The sequence below is a fragment of the Scomber scombrus genome, chromosome 6 (assembly GCF_963691925.1).
Source record: "Scomber scombrus chromosome 6, fScoSco1.1, whole genome shotgun sequence".
Lineage (NCBI taxonomy): Eukaryota > Metazoa > Chordata > Actinopteri > Scombriformes > Scombridae > Scomber > Scomber scombrus.
Window position 1 is genome coordinate 27,165,835 of NC_084975.1, and position 19,056 is coordinate 27,184,890.

General features: G+C 38.4%; 1 protein-coding gene across 3 annotated transcripts in view; it reads left to right on the forward strand.

Moving 5' to 3' along the window:
* The first annotated feature begins 4,371 nt into the window (after positions 1–4,371).
* Positions 4,372–19,056, forward strand: part of ppfibp2b (PPFIA binding protein 2b) — an 80,940-nt gene continuing 66,255 nt past the window's right edge. For 2 of the 3 annotated variants that reach the window (XM_062420594.1, XM_062420596.1), the window contains exon 1: positions 4,372–4,563. The gene's annotated coding sequence lies outside the window, so the exon portion shown is untranslated. Of the gene's footprint in view, positions 4,564–8,796; positions 8,913–19,056 lie in introns of those variants that run through there. The other variant, XM_062420595.1, reaches the window with a different exon arrangement.

A 19,056-nucleotide genomic window follows, 5' to 3' on the forward strand; every position in this document is an offset into this window, starting at 1 on the left:
GTGTGTTTGTGAATGTGCGTCCGTGTGTGCGTGTGATTTAAGTCACTTTCAGGGACACATAACAGACCCACGAGATTTAAGACAGGTTGATTGGAGGAGACTTGCTGTGCGGTAAAACGGAGATTTTGGGGTCAGTGTTAGGTTAGGTAGGTATGTCAGGTTAGGGTTAGGGTAAGGTTGGGGTAAGTCTCCAGGAAATGAATGTAAGTTTATGTAAATACCTCAAAAGTGACTTAGGTAAACATGTGTGTGTCTGTGTATTTATACTGACTGTGGACAATGAACTATACAAAATATGAAAAATTTGAATTTTAGTGTAACGTTTTGAGGAAAAGAGCGGTTATTGCACTTTTAGTAGGATTTGTCACCTGTCTGAATGTAAAACTGGTGAAGTAATATTGCTCTTTGAAAAAGAGATTTTTAAGATTTTACTGCTTTGTTAACAATATACATGTCATCCCAAACAATGTTTTATCCAATGATTAGTATTGGTGATAGGTGTTATATTTTAGGCAATAAGTAATATTAATGATACATTAATTAATACATATAATTCATTACACACTTTTCTTCCACAGTGAGACTCACATTGCTACAGTATTAATAACATAACATAAATATTAGGAACACATACAACAACATACTGAAAATGATAACAACAAGTGTTAACATTTAAAGCCTTTCTGAATAGAATGGCATTCAGGCCTTTTTAAACAGAGACTATGGTCTGTGCTGCCCTCAGATGGTCAGGAAGTGGCAGAAGAGGAACAGAGACAGACTACACTATACAGCCATTCATGCTTCTGTTTTCCCAGTAGAGGGCCCCAGGGTAAAAATTTACTGCTGGCCTCTTGTGACCCCTTGTTTTTGTTAATTGGTTAAACTCTCATTTATTGTCAAGTCTGACACAGCATCCCTCTGCAAGAAGTAGAAAGGACTCGCCTCATTGTCCTTTGAGTTGTGCTTTAGAGCCGTAGTTCCTGACCGGTGGACAGCGGTGGAAACCCTCAAGGGGGTGACAAAATATATCTGAGGAGTTGCAAGATTATTAACAAAATGACACTGACACTAAAAACACCGGCAGTGGTGTTAAATAATTATATATTTTTGATTAAGGCATTCTAATATTTACATTTTAACTGGTTACTTATAGATTAATTGATCTCCAAAACAAAAAGGGAACAAAATCTTTCTTTGGTTTAGCTTTGTCATAACCAAAGATAAAACCAATGACAAGGGATCACAAACTGCCATTGCTTTACGTTAAGGGGTTGTAAACCAAAAATATCTGCAATCCAAACAAAATAAGCAAATAATCCAACAACAGCAAACCAACTGACACATAGACTAATACATCTAGGGCCCCGGAGAATTGCCCTCAAACGTTGGCAATTTTTCAGTCTCTAGTCCAAAGAAAGAAATTGTCTTATATGCATTCCTGTTAAGTTTAACTGGGTCAGGAATTTGCTTGCCTTGCATAGAGTAGCTGCATTAGAACATTTATACTGATAATAAAGGATAAAATAACCAACCTAACACATCCAGATGCAGCACCTTTAATTACTCCAGTTTGCAGGAGTAGTAACAACAATTCTAAACATTTGTTTTTTCTTATTTTTTATATATGGGACATCTGACTTTTTGACATCTCCCTGGAGCCTCATTGAATACATATTAAGGAAAGCTCTGACCTAATGCATAATTCTTAGTTTCTTTGTTACAAGGCAATAAAAAGCAGGAATGTATTGAATATTCATAGAAAAAGAGTGCTTTTCTTTCTTAAAAATAATGTCTGTTGCATCTATCCTCCCAGTCCATATCATTTGAACTTTTTAGAACTGACATTAAACTGGAATGAAGCTGATGTAACAGTTAAATTCAGAGTAAGGCACCAGTGGGAAATATACACACAGTTCATACACTATTTAACACAAAGGTTGTATTCTACTGGATTTGTCTGATACTGGTTGTAGCTAATCAACATCTGTTGCATTTACTGTAAATCTTGTGTACCAATGTACAGTCAATATAATATAAATATAATGTAGAGTAATAGAGTATATGCATTAAATGTTTAGTATGTAATATAATGTATATTTTACCTATGTATCTTATTTTGGATGGGTTTAGTTATTTGTATTCTGTGCTTTTGTTTTCTTGTTGTCGTGTTGATTATAAGCAAGTTTCAAAGATAAATTGGAATTTTGGGGTATTTTGTCTTTATTGAACAGTTCACAGTGGGGAGCGACAGAGAATTGTTTTGCCAGTAATTGTTCCATGCACTGTTGGACTCCAGACAATGAAACAATGTAGAAGTGTTGTTCCGTTGTTTGTTAGAATGATGGTACTACATATTTTAAGGACCATTATCTCACTAATGATTTTGTTTGTCTGTCAAATGCAGTTTGACAAAATTGTCCATGTTCCCATTTGTTTTGGTGCCTAACCACCAGGCTACGTTTTGATGTTGTTCCAGACTGTTCCTTCTTGTTTCACCAGATTTTTAATTCGCAAATAGAAAGGTACATTTTCAGAACACTCAAAATAACACATCATAATCTCTGTGGTCATAGTTTTATAATATTTTTGTTCATTGTATCTTTGGGTTACATTTCATTATTTTACCAAATGCCATATACAGCTTCTTAAAAAGAAGGCAGACAATGAAAATCTAAGTTTGTATTTGATGCAACATTGCAAAACAATGTTGCATCAAGCCTTTTTTAGCTTGTGGGATCAAAGTATTGTAACAGTTCAGATTGTGGCAACAAAAGTCTCCTTTTACTTAAGTTTCCATAACATGGAAGATGGTGTACTAAATCAGGGGAAAAACCAGCTAATCTGTAAGTGTATGCAAGTCTGCACTGACTCCATACTTTCTCTGTTGTGCCCTTAAGCGCATCTTATATCGCACTTGTTATACAAGAGCAGCTGACCCTGATTTAGCTAACATTTCTGTGGATCTCTCATTGAATGAATAAATTGTCACAAGTGTACGAGTTCAACAAGAAACAGTTTGTCTGCTGTACAGAAGTGCGCAGTCCTCAGCCATAAATCAAAACTCCTCTTTAGACTTATTAATTAGACTTATCAGAAACGCACAGGTTGAGCGTTTGGTAAAGGTCAAGATAAACTTTATTAGAACCACAGTGATTTGTTCACCACATGGCATGTTAAGAGATAAGAGTGATTGCAACACACAAAAGTTAAACTGCTCATTCTTATTAATACCCACACAAAAAGTTGTGTCTGTCTAGCAATTAATTCTATTTTTCTCACACATACTTTTTTACATGAGTGGGCAAACGTATTTAAATCAGTTATATCAGAAACAAATGTTGGATGTTGCAAACATATATTCTGTCACTAGATGGCAGTGTTGAGTCTCATTAAAATAAGACAGTTTGAATTTCCATGTTTGATTATTACTATTATAGGCTGTTAAGGCTGTATGTTTGCTGCATTCTTGTTTTTGCTGATTTGTAAGTTTTTTTAAGCATCACGTGTCTGTGACGTTATATAAAGTGCATTAAAAAAATATTATATTAACATTACCACAATATTTATGAGAAGATACATGCATACTGTTGCTATACTTGTAACTTTTTATAATAATTTGTTTTCCTTACGTTTTTCCTGCTGGTGCAGTAAAGAATATTCGAGATTGTTGTCCAAACAAGCAAACTGCAGAACTTTATGAAGTTTATCTTGTCTCTAAATTCACATCAACCAGCACATTAATCAAATTGCAATTAACTTCCATTTCAATTGTGATGCCTTCGTTTACGGTCGGATGTATTTTATTTTATTGCTTTTATCTTTTTATTGTGTACTTTATCTTTTTATTGTGCCTCTATTGTGTTATCGGTTTATTGGGTTTTATCTTGTTGTGCAGCACTTTGGAAAACCTTGTGTTTGTTAAAATTGTGCTATGTAAATAAAGTGGATTGGATTGGATGTGGTTGACTTGGGGCGGGGGAACATCGAAATGGCACGCATGAGTATAAATGAGTATGAGAAAGTTGTCTATAAGGCCACTGCTGTCAACATCTAATGGATGTTTGGTTTAAATGCCCTTAAATGTCCAGAAACAGCCCTGTATTTAAGGCTGATAGACATGAGGGCAATATCATTATCATGAAGTCAGCTGGTAGAATGGTTACTTTTAATCTTAAATTATCAACATGGCTGAAATTGCTGCAATACTTGAAAAAAAAGAAAGAAGGTATTTTAAAGTAATATTACAAATCACATTAGACGATGAGGGCCATTGGAACAAGCGGCAAAAAACGAGTTTACAAGTTACGAGGAGCTCATGAACGCATCGTGCCTATCACATGGCAGGTGACAGTTGGGGGGGAGAGCTCGCGCTACAGTGCGGCGCAGAGAGCGGGGAGAGAGACGGCTCCAGTCCGCACTTTAAGAGCACCTTGCGTGTGTGAGTGTGTTTTTACGTGTGTGTGCGTGTGTGTATGTTTATGTGCTCACTTTATCTCCAAGTGTCTCCCCACAAACCAAATGAAAGGGATTTAGTTCGAGAAAGACTGAGAGGAGACGCGCACCGTAAGTAAAATTAAGCTAATTACTGTCAGTTGTCCGCTTCTGTCATACTGTTTGGGGTTGGCTTGCTTTAAGGAAATGTCCTGTAGTTCCTATTGGAATTTTATATATGCAATATGTATATCATGTATCAGCTAAAACAACAATAACTTTATTATAAACTTAGAGTTTAAGTGCAACAGACAGTACGCAAGTCACCCACATCCTGATTGAAGTGACTATCATGATTTGTTCGAATGTCCAACTAGATTAATTGTTCGGTTTGAATATCAAGAACCTGTTTAACGTACTCAGGGTGGATTAGGGTAATGTGGGACATTGACTAATGTGGGACAACTACGCTCCAATGCATTTTTCTATTCATTAAATTATTTTAAAGCTAACTAGTACATGCAAACTGTGTAAATTATATTGTTTAACATTAAACATGTGAAATACAGGCTACTAGTTTTTTTTTACGTGTCTGATGCATAAAGCAAAAAAACATCTAGGCCGACAAAATTATATGACCAAATATGGGTACGCACATTTCAGAAAGTTTTGGCAGCTTTGTATAAATCAAAATATTTCTAAACCTAAAAAGTAATGTCCCAGATTACAAAATCTACAAATTCTGAAACGAGGGACATTAATATATGTGCCATTTTCCCTTTTGAGTACAATATCTAAAAATTGTCTTCTGATTTAACAAGGAATCATCTCAGGGATTACATAATGATATTAGTTGTTGGTATAATGCAGTGGATTCATATGTAGATAAGGTAAACAAGTCAGAATTGCAAAAAGGGTCCCACATTACCCTAATCCACCCTACTTTCTCTTTTTTTCTCCGTGTGTGTTTTTTAGTAACACTTTTATGATCTGTTGGCTATTTTTCCTAAGGGGAAAATAATAATAATACACTTTGAATACTCATATTTTGACTTAAAAACGTGGCTTTGGTGCCCAATAGGGAGTTTATAGTGACTTTAGCCTACCTTTCATCCTCTTTACTAGAATATCTGATTAGATACTCTTCTAGAATATTCCTGTGATAATGTTATAAGGATATAGCACTCAATAGTGAGTTTATGCATCTCTAACTAAACTTTTTTTTTTAATATTGATGATTTTATTAATAAAGCATTCCTATAACAGTCATGCAACCATAGAGGATAGCTAAACCAGGGAATACTGCATACATTCATACTTCACTTTTACTTCCCCCCTTCCCTCCCTCCCTCCCACAACCTGGAGCAACATGCTCCGGGATAGAAAACATGGTAGGCCTACTTTTCCTTGTGACACTGGCGCCTCTCTCCTCTTGCTGTCATGCTCTGTCAGCTGGGAGCTATTAAATGATGTTTAGTTGCACTGACACATGCTGTGTAATTGCAGATCATCAATTTCTGACAGCGTGAGTAAGTGGGTGGTGGTGGTAGTGGTGGGGCGTGGAGGAGGTGGTAGGGGGGTGGCTGATATGCTAATGGAAGAATATCATCAGGCTGATGTGTGGCACCCCTCTGCTGAAGCATCTGCTGCATGTAACACTGAGGAGGAGATACACACATATACAATCACACACACACACAGACACAGAGAGGGGTGTGCACGCGCAGCACACGCACCGACATCACAAACAGGCGACTTGAAAGAGCTGAAGGAGTCTCCTGCCATTGAATACATACAGCAAGGCCGGCGCCTCTTTTCTATTGCAAATCTCATTTTGAAAGGGGGGAGAGAGAGGGAGAGTTGAAAGGCATCATTGCCGCTGACAACAGTGAATTGATTAAGACTGCTTTGGTGGGCACTTGTGTGAGCATTAGCACTCAGGAACAACAGGCCAAATAAAAACAGGAGTTAACGTGAAGTAGTGACAGATAAAAGCCCTGAAGTTTGAAACACATTTATGAGTTTAACACTTATGGGGAAAAAAACAGTGTTGTTTTCATAGCCTACTCCTGGAGTGTGTTTTCCAGAGCTGGATCAGTGGACGCTGGCACTCATCCCTGTGATCAAAGCCGCTCGTGTAATACTGAAAGCGGCTGGGTTGGGTTTTTTTTTCTCTTCTGCAGCCGTATAGGTTCAGATGATTGCTCTGTCATCTTAACTACTGCTGCTAATCACCACCACCACCACCACTGCTACTGCCACTGCTGTAGTTCACTGGAGGTAATCCACTGTTCCCTGATGGCGAGGAGGAGAAGAAAGAGAGATGAATAAGAGAAGGAGGAGAGATATACGGGCGAGATTAACGCAGAGGAACGGGTGAGAGAGGAAGAGCAAAGAAAAAAAAGAGGAGAGACAAAGTCAGGCTGTTAATCTACAAGGAATAATCCTCTGCTTGCTGCTGGGGAGTGAAAGGAAAGATAGGAAGAAAGAAGGGGGAAAGAAACAGCAAATGGAACGGCTGTAGTTTGTAAGAGGTTATCTACTTTGCCGTCGAGGGAGGGAAAAGAGAGTGAAATAAGAGAGAATAAGAGAAGAGCAGATGAAGAGGAAGTACAAGGCAAGAGGAAAAGGGGAAAACATGGGTAGATGCCACCCAGTGCGCTGTATTCCTGCCAAAGAGAAACTAAGGGAAGAAAAGACAGCAAGAAAAGAAGAATTAAAATGGTAAATTCTTGGCTGTCCTTAAATTTGTGAGGGGGGGAAGCAGAACAGAGTAAAGGTGAAGGAACGGATTAGGTTTCTGTTATAGTTCTTTATTTATTCGAGTTCCACGTGACCCAAAACATTCAGGGTACTGAGCACTGTGTTGGTGGAAACGCTCGATAAAGCATTATGAAACATAGAGGTAGAAAAATATGCAAGTATAATGTATTGGAACGTCTGGGAAATACACAACAACTTTAATCCCCTTTTTTTGGAGTACAGACATTGTGCAGCGAGTGGATGTTTGGTGCACTCTTATAGAAAATGAAAGCCTCTTGTTCTGTGAGGGAAGAAGGTTAAGGATGAGTCAGTGATGGTGTTCGGGAATCAAAGCTTTGCTGAAATTTGACATGTGTTGCCGTGAATTTTGAGTCTCTCAAAGCACCAAAATGTGGCCTTTCTGGAGCTTTTTTTCCCATTCAGTATGGTTTGTTTGTCATTTACAGTTCAACACTTTCTGAACTCACAAAGACCCTGAACAGCATAAGTATGTGCAGCTTTAGTCGAAACTGTGCATCTTCCAGTATGTTGAGTAGCCCAGCTGTTGTTTCCTGTCAAATGTAAATCACAGTTTGCAGGCCATTTTCTCAGGCATATCCTGTTCTTTGTTTGGCATACACCATACACATACTGTGTTCAGAATGGACTCTACTAGACTTCCATTAACACACCAGGATGTCTATGACACTAAAACCTTTGCAACACACAAAAAATGACACTTAACATAATCCAGGAGTGTTGAAAGTAGGAGTCTGTGATATAGCCAAAGTTCATATCCCGATAAAGGTCATTTCATATCCAAATAAGGATAATATTGCCTAGCTGTGAATTTGCGACAGAAGCACAGGAACACAAATTTGCAGCAGCTTCTTCTGCTTTGGCTGCTCCTGTGGATGGAGATGCTGAACAGCCGCGTGAGCAGATTATGCTTCGTGATTGGTTGATGCTTTTATTCGCTGCATGAAAAATTGACCTTATTCCGAAAAAATCAACCTTGTTCCAAAAAATATTACACCACATTTCTTCGTGTAATATTGGCGTTCAGTGTGAAAGTATTCATGACGAACATAACAGTAAAGGCCTTTAGCCCTCTGTGTGTGTGTGTGTGTGTGTTTTGCACACCGTAAGTGCGATAGAAGCTTTGTGACAAAAATGTAACCCATACAAAAGATGGACAGACTGGACAGAAAAGGGTGGATGGTAGTGTGAGAGACAGAATGCTTGAATGGGTGAGGACAGGGAGTGTTAAATTCCAAAGTAAAGATGGGGGATGTAGCTGTGTTGTTAACAAATGAATAGGAGGATAAAGGCTTGTATTATTAAATTTTGCTTTCATCAGCACTTTCTTTGCTCGTGAGACTATTGGATGATGCAGCACTTTGGGAGCAGAGCCAATTTGTTAATGACGTCACCCTTTTTTGTTAAAAACCAGGTTTCAACATACAGAATATAGCAGTTCATTCTTGCATTGGACACATAGACCTAAAAAAAAGTAGCATGTGAGCATCGCTGGAGACAAATCTATCTCTGTTTAACTTGTCAGAAGCAATATCCAACAGTCCAGCTGAGGAGAGAGTGAGGAGGTGAGGGTGGAGTAAACCAATCAGGACGGTAAAAACAAGAGGAATGGAGGGAGGAAGAGAGGAGAAGGAGGCAGGGCGTGGATGAAGTTCTCAGACGATGATGTTTTGAAGGAAAACAGCTCCAGCTAAATGATGGTTAGTTGAGTAGATGGAAAACAGGCTTGAATATGATGGAGTCTATGAGTGGATTTGTTTTAACTAGCAGGCTGCATGTGAGTTTGTGTGAAATAAGCTTCATTATTTGAATATTTCACTTACTGGCCATAAATGTGTGTTTTTTTGTGTTTTTAATTCCCGCTCCCGTTCTCCTTGTCATAATTCAGCTTGGACCAGTAACAATAATCAGTCCAGGACATGTCAATATTTGATCTGGATCTGATTCCTGGATATTATTTGTCTAAACTTTACACTCTTTTGCAAGAATTTTAAACGTGTTTACTTCTCTGATAGCTCAGTGGTTTTTTCAGGAATCTGGAGGTCTGGCGTCGTGGTTTCACCTCTTTATTTATAAGGGTCTCACACACACACAAAATATGTGAATTAAGAGGAAGGAGTGAGATGGGAAGTGTCTTTTTTCAACCTTTTCATTTATTTATTTTCCCAAGTATGCTTACAAAAGTCCAAAGCACAAAAGTGTTAATATCAAAAGTAGAAAAATTCTTCATTCCTCTACAATGTTCGAGCACTATCTTGGGCTTGGAGGGTCACATTTCAACCATTTTTAATGCCAAAAATTCAGATTTTAAAAAGATACATGTCCTTCATTTTAATAATGGTGTCAGACACAGGTACATAATCCGGGGGGCTCTGGGTGTTTTGTAGCGTAATATCTCCTCTAGAATTTGAGTAATTCTTTCCCAGAATGATCAGAAATGTTCCGAAACTTCTCATGTCTATCTCAGTCACTTGCTTTTCTGGTTTCACTTAAGTCTGAGGACGTGAGAACATTTTTCTTCAAATCCGCCTGTAATGAGTTTGTTCTTAAAACAGACAGTGTTTGTTTTTTAACCCTGCATCCTGCGTGACTGCGTCAACACTTCCTCTCGTCTGTGGAGCAGCAGGACACCAGTGATGGAGTGTTTTCCAAAAAGAGATTTTGACCCTTTCAAAATACACACACACACACACATACACACACACACACACACACACACACACACACACCCACACAGCCTGTGCTTATGTGACTGTAACATTATCTTGTAACATGATCCGTCTCTGTTCTTGTCCAGGTAGTGTGTTAGCGCTCTGTGTAACTTTAGTCTCTTGTAGTCAAGGTGCCAGCCTCTTAGTCGTCCTATACTCCACGTGGCCGGCAGTCATTGAAGCAGGTAGAAGTTTTACCCAAACTGCTGCACTGTGTTGAGTATTTTTCTTCAGGTGGTGTACAGAACTTGCAGATGCTAGTCGACTATACACTCGCAACCCTCTGACAGCTCCGTTAGCTATATCGAATCAGCTGGCAGACAAACATGTGATGCTCTAGCAGGTGTATCGCATATTTATCGTATCTCTTTAAGATGATCACATGACCAAGACATATGGCTTCACACTTGGCACCTTCATATGAAATGCGAAATGAAGCCATTAGCCTCAAAATAACAACAGTAATTACAAGTAAAAATTTGTTTGAAGTATTACCAGCAACATTTCAAACTGGACACTGGTTAGCAGATGTGGTTTTTACTTTTACCACCTGTAAAAATGACCATGACACAGATGTACAATGTGATCAATTAATCAATCACAGTCAGACAGATCGTGACACATCTCATTTAATCTCATCCACAACTGAGCTATTAGACAATCGAGAGAAAAAATGAACCACAAGTATTTTTTATATAATAATAGAATAAGCATTTATGTCAATTTCAAGCAAACTAATGTTTAGTTGCAGTCACAGTCTAAACAGTTCAATCCTCACTATATCGTATCACCTAAACGTGATCATTTCTTCTGATGTAGATAAATAAGGCGGGGTGTCTCTAACTGTCATATGTTGCACAAAACCAATAGTGTCCCGGAGCCAACTGTCAATCACGGCTGTCAGTCAACGCCCACATGCTAGACATCAAAGCTTCTATACGTCTTCAAATCATATTAACAGAGCAATAATATCCAAATGACCACCAGCATACTTACTAGTGGGCCTGAATGTTGTAGTTGATACTGATTAATGACTGTAATGATTGAAACAAATGATTGACTTAGTATTTCTATAGAGAAGTTGATGCTTTTTGAATGGGAGTCAATTTGACACAGGGACAATTTGGAGCCAGTATCTCACGGCCATCTGCGACATTGCACTTGAAGTTACATCTGCACCGGCTCCAGTCTCAAGCTGTGGTAGTTGCCGCTTGAGAAAACCCAATAAATGATAGATTGAATAACATGTAGCCTAAGCAGAAATACTGTAGTTTAATCTCTCTGCCAAAAAAAAGGAGTTGTGTTCCACTGAATATGTGCTGTAGTGTTTCCCCCGCAGCCCATAGACATTCCATTGGCCCGAGGGAAGTTTCACAAATATAAAACATCCATGGATCATAAATTCATAAAACAAAGAGTCATAATTGTGTGCTTTTCAAAGTGTCCTGTCAACAGTTTTACAGACATTTCTTTTACAGTGGTGGTCAGTGGGGAAAATGTTTTTTCACGAGTGACCACTGGGAAAAAAATCCGCCTGCAAGGCTGAGCTGCGTGGCATCCTATCCAGCTCTTACAATACATTCGTGGTTGAATATTGGACCCCAATTGGCTCCAAATTAGTTGTGATGTCACAAATCATGTCGTTTTTTTTTTTTTTGGTGAGCGCAGAGAAACTCCACTTTTAGCTTGTGAATGACTTCCAGTGTCAGACTCTGCACATCACAAAATGTAGACACTGAAAATGACGGAGCTTGTAATCATACACACCCTTTATTGGCTTGATTTGCACTTTGCATGTTCCACTTGTGGGAGCGCAAACGCTTCTCAACTACCCCGATAGCACATGTCTTTTCCTCCCACGATGCTTTTGCAGCGTCATCTCATCAGCTTAAACACATGGCGGCTCTGTAACTGTCCGTTTCATTACTCAGAGTGGCTCCCATTGTTTTCTTTTGGTTTTGTTGTTTTTTTTTTCCATTCCCAGCTAAGTGCTGATTGGTTAGTCCCAGCTGTCACATGAAGTTGCGGCTGACTTTAATGTGTATGTATTAAGCGGTGTTGACATGTTGTTTTTACAGCGCTGGCTTGCTGACACTGGTCTTTGAGTCCACCGCTGGTTTGCACGCCCAAGGCCATGTCAGGGCTTCAAAACGAGCAGGAAAATCAAATGTGCATCTGCTTTTGGAAACGCATAACTCTGTGTCCTCTGTACAGCTGTTCTGCCAGGTGTTGCTCAAAATCAACCCATGCTTCTTTTTTTCCCCCTCTGGCTTAAAGTTGCAGGGGAGAAAGAAAGAAGACACATAAAAGAGGCATTTGAAAAGCCTGTTTCAGTTGTTCTGTTGTTATCAGGCTAATGAAGCACTATTATGTTTTTAATCTTCAGGCAAGGAACTTATGTAACCTGGACACCTGCCTGTGATATACATCATGAACATCCTTGAACACCACATTGATAATAGCGAAAGTCCTGAGACATTATAAAAAGTCTGCATGTCCTCCTAGTGTAATCTGTAGGATAGCATGAGATGAATAGTTAGTATGACAGCTCTTGCATGAGTAGGCATCTGCCCTGTCCCCTCTTTAAAATGGCATATGCATGTATGATAATGAATTGCTTTATAGCCGCTTGTATGATGTGTTTTTTCAGTGTGTTTTTGAGGCAGATGAAACAAATACACCACAGTGTTTGTAACGATCAAAAGTCCAGTTATTGCAGGACTGTTTATTCTTCTTGGAGCTCACACAGAAAATGCTTCCAGAAACTTCAACTCTTGTTTTTTCAACTATATGGTCTGTTTTTCTAAAGTCTGCTTAAAACAAAATACTCATATGGAGCTGATGACTCTCCACTGCAGCTGCTCCAGACTACATTTTTAAAATAAAAAATAAAAACTTACAGGACCCAGAAGAGCTGTAACAAATTCAAACATTTAACATGTCAAAAGAAACTCCCTATTGATTTGGACTCAAGCTGGAGACAATATATCTGTTTGCCATGAGCAGAAACAAAAAACTTTTAACCCTTTACATACTGCTCAGGGTCTAATTTGACCTATTTTTTACATTCAAGAGAAGACAAAACACCTTAAAAAACATTTCTTTTAGCCAGAAATGTGATGACTTATCCTCATGTGACCCAGATTATACAAAAACTGAAACATTCCAACTTTCTAAAAATGTTTATGTGCAGCTGACACATTTTTGTTGTGAGCTGACTCATATTTGTTTAAAAACCACCATTCAGAAATACAGTTTATTCACGTTTAATATTACTGACTGAAAGCATCATGTTCTCCAGTGTTATGTAACGTTGGAACATTATCTTATTAATGACTGATGAAGTATTGATTAATGATTTGTGCTTCCGAAATTATGTATAGAGACTAATTATGAGTTGTAAAATGCCTGAATGTGAACAGTATGTAAGGGTTAACTGAAGTCGTTTAGATGAGGTTTAGAGCGTTGGGTGTGAATTTGTTTTAGGGCCTGACCAATACTGGATTTTTGATTACCGATACTGATAAAAAAAAAGGATAATTGGTAATCTCATATACGTAAATCTTTTGGCAACGATCCCTCAAATGTGGTTATCAAACACTTGTGACAGATGTATGTAATAGTGGCTATGATATTTACTCCCCATGGAGTCCAGACACTAGTGGTTAAAAAGACAGCAAACAGATGAGAGTGTGCCGTTGTGCTATTGGATAGATCAGCAGTTGACAACTGAAACACAACCCCCCCCCCCCCCCCCCCCCCCCCCCAGAGGTGGGTGCTGATTCAGTGTGTTGATCAGAAGTATTTCAGGCACTAGTTGCTGTGATGTTTCAGTATTTACAGACCAAACTGAGCCGCAGCAGATGTTGAAGCGCTGTGTGTCAAAGTGCACCGCTGCAGCAGTGACACACAGTATGAGCACAGATCCGCTTTCAAAGAACCGCTAACCTGTTTTTTTTTTACATTATAATAGAGAACAAAGTTCCAGCATCTTTGTAATGATAAAGACCTATCTAAAGAAATCACCTCTGTCATCCTTCTCCAACTTACAGCACGTGAGTCTGTGGTGAGAGAGGAGCAAAGCCGCATTCAAATAAATAGATAAGGATTTTGATTGACAGTCAGCGTTTCTAGGGTTCATCAAATCGCTCTGAAAGCGATTCCAACGATATCGTTCTCCTCTATCGTTGTCGTTATTAGTTGTGGTGTGGACTCCGCCATCCACTCAAATCAGAACGACATTTAAAACTATACATTTATAGTTATTGTTATAGTTGTCGTTCTCAGTGTGGACGGCTCTTTAATCTGGCAATTATTGTGTTCATCATTTAACCCATAAAGAGAGACTAAATACTGAAAATCACCACTCACGCAGCATCACGCATCAGCCATGTGAACTGATGTCACTTTACAGTCATTTTGAATCACTTCTTGCTGACAGGACAGCCGCAACACACATTTCTTACAAAAATTATAACAAGAAACTAAGACTAACCCTGAGTCTGTGAGAAGCAGCATGTACACAGAGGCTGTTATTGTGTTCTGCCTGACAAATCGGCTCTCGCCCGCCACTGCACACGGAGCTCTGCATGTGTGTGTGAATGTGTGTGACAAGGCCATGCAACATCTCTTGTCAAAATCATTTCAATCCGGTTATCACACACAGACTCATATACACACACACACACACACACACACACACACACACACACACACACACACACACACACACACACACACACACACACACACTGCCAACTACGAGACATTACTGACAATCATTTGCTAGCAAACTGGTGTGATGAGCTGGAACAGCTAAATATAGTCCTGGAGGTTTGTTTTGAGTTTGTGTACAGATCAACAGATCATGGCTTGTGTTTCATCAGACCGTTTGTAATCCCCCCCGTCAAAAGCGTGTACTCCTAAAAAATTCACCTTGTGAGAAGAAGTGTTGTTATAAAGTGGTCTGCTTGACATGCCACTATAAAAAAAAAAACGTTGAAATTACAAGTCAGAGGTTTTTTTTTGTTTTTTTTTAATAGAAAGCAGGCAATATTAGATTTAGATTTAATTTATTGCACATAAAAGAAAAAAAATACAAGACAATAAATATAATTTTTTTGGGATTAGGAAAAGAAAACAATAACTAACAAAAGAGAAATGTGCAAGAGGAGCAAATAAATGTCTTGGTGGGTGGCCCTACTATGGTGAGGCAAACAACATAAAAACTTAAAACTAAAGAAATTCAGACTAAAGCTAAACAAAAACATAAAAACCTATGGTGTTACAAGCAGTGTTTCCAACACAATTTTGAGAGTATGGTGATCGAACGTCAGTCTGACCCTCCAGAAGAAGATTTCGTAAATTTTTAAGTCAAATGCATCATTATGGTGCACTTTGAGAGTAAAATTAAGAGAAGAGAATATCTATTTTGTGTTCTAAACAATTTTGTGCTTAAGTGATGTAACTACTGGTTGTAGGCTATAGGTACGCATGGTGATGACACAGCTAAAAGGTCACACCTGCAAAGCATGGGAAAGAAATTTTACCAATTCATAAATGTATCAAACAAAAATAAAATAAAAAACAAAATAAAATGAACAGTCCAATTTCATCCGTAATGAAGAGAAGATAGTCATGTTAGCCTTTCTTTTGTGCAGGCATAGCCTAAATATCAGCTTATATATATTTCCGCCATTTAAATTGCATAACCAGCAAAGATATTAGAGCGTATAGTGCTCTCATTGCTTTCATGCGTATTCATACATTTTGGTTCAAAATGACTACGGCAAAAGCAATGGGGAAGGGGGCAGAGTAGTGGTCAAAACAATGTAACGTTTTGGAGAGTTTACAGGATGTTCTGGTGTGGCAGCACAAATTCGATACAATTAATGGGAACCACTGGTTACAAGTGTATCAAAAAAAGGTGACAGTTGAACGATGCATGGAATATTGCTTAAGGGCAGTTATGATGTTGCATTACTTAATTGATCCAGAAAGAAGCGTATGGTTAATTTCTTATATGATTTCAGACTGGTGGACTTTCTAGTAGATCTGGTAATCAGTTCCAGCAGAGAGGAGCTCTGAATCTAATTGAGAATTGCAATTATTGTTGCAATTATAGAATATTGAATGCAGTTGCTTCCATCTAATTTTAACCATGACTGATTTTGAGTGGAGTCATATACACTGCAGAGAAGAGGGACAACAGAAAGCTGCATTGACGCGTTAATAGCTGACGTGAAATGCTGATGAAGTTGATTCAGAATGAAGTTAACTAAAAAGTTCACAGGTTTTGGGGCTGGGTATGGAATTTCTGTAGTTTTTTTGATCTCGATAAATCATAATTTTTTGTCCAGATTTAGCCAATTTGAGGCATCTTTTTAGGCTGACAGTTGAGAACTTTGTCTTCTGTAGTCAAATGAAAAAAAAAGTTTATATTACTCAAAATAAGATATTAAAAAAAGTCTTGTTTTTGTGGATCTTACCTTGTGTGTGTGTCTTGTTCAGTGTTTCTCATGTGTGGCAATTCAAGCATTCAGTAGACTATTAATATACTGTATATTACAGTTGTATTATATTTACACAATTAACTCTAGTAAATGGACTGCGTTCATATGGCGCCTTTCTGGTCTTCCACTCAAAGCGCTTCTACTCTGCGGGCCAACATTCACACACACACACACACACACACACACACACACACACACACACACACACACACACACACACACACACACACACACACACACACACACGCATACACATACATTCACACACTGATGTCAGAGGCTGCAATGCAAAGATGTCAAGTTGCTCATCACTCACACACCTTCCGGTTCAGTATCTTACCCAAGGACACATGTGGACTGGTGGAGTTAGGGATCCAACCACATAGAAAGTGTTGAAATAATGTTAGAATACATTGTTTCAAAAACCGTGTGTGTGTGTGTGTTTGTGTGTGTGTGTGTGTGAGAGAGAGAGAGGGAGATAGTGATAGATTTTCAGGCTGAGCTCAAGGACAGAAGAGGGAACATCCCCGTCTTAAATGTCAGTGGTCCCGTCGCATTGATGTTAATTGGCGAAGAATCTGGTGTTTCTCGTTGGCTCGGCTTCACTCACAGACACACACACACACACACACACACACACACACACACACACACACACACACACACACACACACACACACACACACACACACACACACACACACACACAGTTGTATTTACCCTGTGTGACAGGAGGGCCTGGGGGACTTAGGTCTGGCCTCTTGTTGGTGACACTAATCCAAACAGGCTAAGCCAAATGAGGAGGAACGGTAAACTCACACACACACAAAACACACTCCTCTGTGTGTGTGTCTCTTTTGTGTTCCTCCACGTTAATGTTTAACCCTTCTTCTCAACCCTACAGGTTCACATGCATTCTGGCATTTCCTGTTCTCACAAATTGCTACTCATGAAGGTTTGTAGTGATACTGGAATTTTGAATGTGGAGGTTTTCCCCACTTTGCAGAACAATGGCAGCTTTCTGTAGATGACTGACAGGTAGGCTCACTTCATATTGAACATGTAAAAATCTCTGACTCTCTGCTCCGTTTGCATCGCGACCTTTCATCATCCCATCAAGGGTGAACGTTCTGCTGTTGCGTCATTGTAAATACTGTTGTTATTCGAGGAGATGTAATCATTGGCATACATACATAATGCACATGTGAATGTATCGGCCAAATTCTTTACATATGTGAACAAGCAGGAATAATCCTCCCTAACTCTCTGTTCTCTTCTTGTCAGGCAGGTTAAAAAACAAACGAAACATTTTATCCTCATGAATCTCTTATTGCTTCACTGCCTCACTTTTCTAAAAAAATTCCCTTTGTGTCATAATCAGATATGCAATCATGTGTAATCCCACATTTTATACTTGCAAATATATTTTTTTTTTAAAGAAAAAAAACATCCCCACATTTTAATTAGGCATGCAATGATTATAGATATTTATGGTAAAATTATAGTCTGGGGGAATTATTATACATTCTTTATTATGGATGGATAAAATCACACGAGCGTCTTTTGTTTTGAAGACACACTTAAGCACCAGAGGTAGTCTGAGGCTAAAAGTGGAAAAAAATAATTAAAAAAATAAAGAATCCATGTCAAGATGGGCTTACAGAAATTACTTCAGTTCATTTATTATATTTAAAATATGGTATTTTTTATTATTATTTATTATTATTATTAGTTCAAGATTGAGGTGAACATTATTGATCTCCTAGGAGATCATATGACTAATGTAATTATACTAAGTTAGTGTTTGATGAACTATAAGACGAGGAGAGTTTATATTTACTGTTCATAATTAGTTCATAATGCTGGAAAATATTTTACAAAATAAATGCAAAATATATCACTTTTTCACATGACAGTGACAGTGCTATCCCTAGCCCTTGAAATTAAATTGCATACATTTTGTCTGCTTTTAATTGGGCAGCTACTAACTTCCATACAATCACATTCAGTTGTCATCACAGGTATTATATTATCATCACCCACCCAATTATATACACACATAATCAATTAATCAGTGTGAGTCATTTATGAAGCAAAAATGTTTCTGGATTTATTTTCTTCCTTTGTGTTTTTTTTTTTTTTTTTTAAAGGCACAGCTGTTTTTGGTGTGAACACCCACTAATAAATCAACATGTACAAAGCCAGCTCAGCCTTTGAATACCTGGAAGAGAAGCAAGAGAGGCCTCAGACTTTGGTAGAGATTAGTCAAGCTCAAAACATAGAGATGTAGTAGACCCGTTTACTGAAGTGCTTCATGTGATTTCAAGTGATTGAAAAAGGGCGTGGGAGGGGCTGAGGAGAGGAGTGTGGCGGTGTGAGGCGGGAGTTGTTCAGTGACATCTAATAAAAAACAGTTGCAATGACATTTAAACGAGCCACAAGTCAGCCACAAAGACAACAGAAATCCTCTTTGCATCTCTCCCTGCAGCTCTTTAACTTCTCCAGTTGTCTGTTCCTGTAATTATCAGCTGCTGATCTTAATGATCTTGATTTTACCAGCTCAAAAAGCAAGTTTTTAGTGTGCGGTACCTATTGAACATTGTTGTGTCTGTTGATAAAAA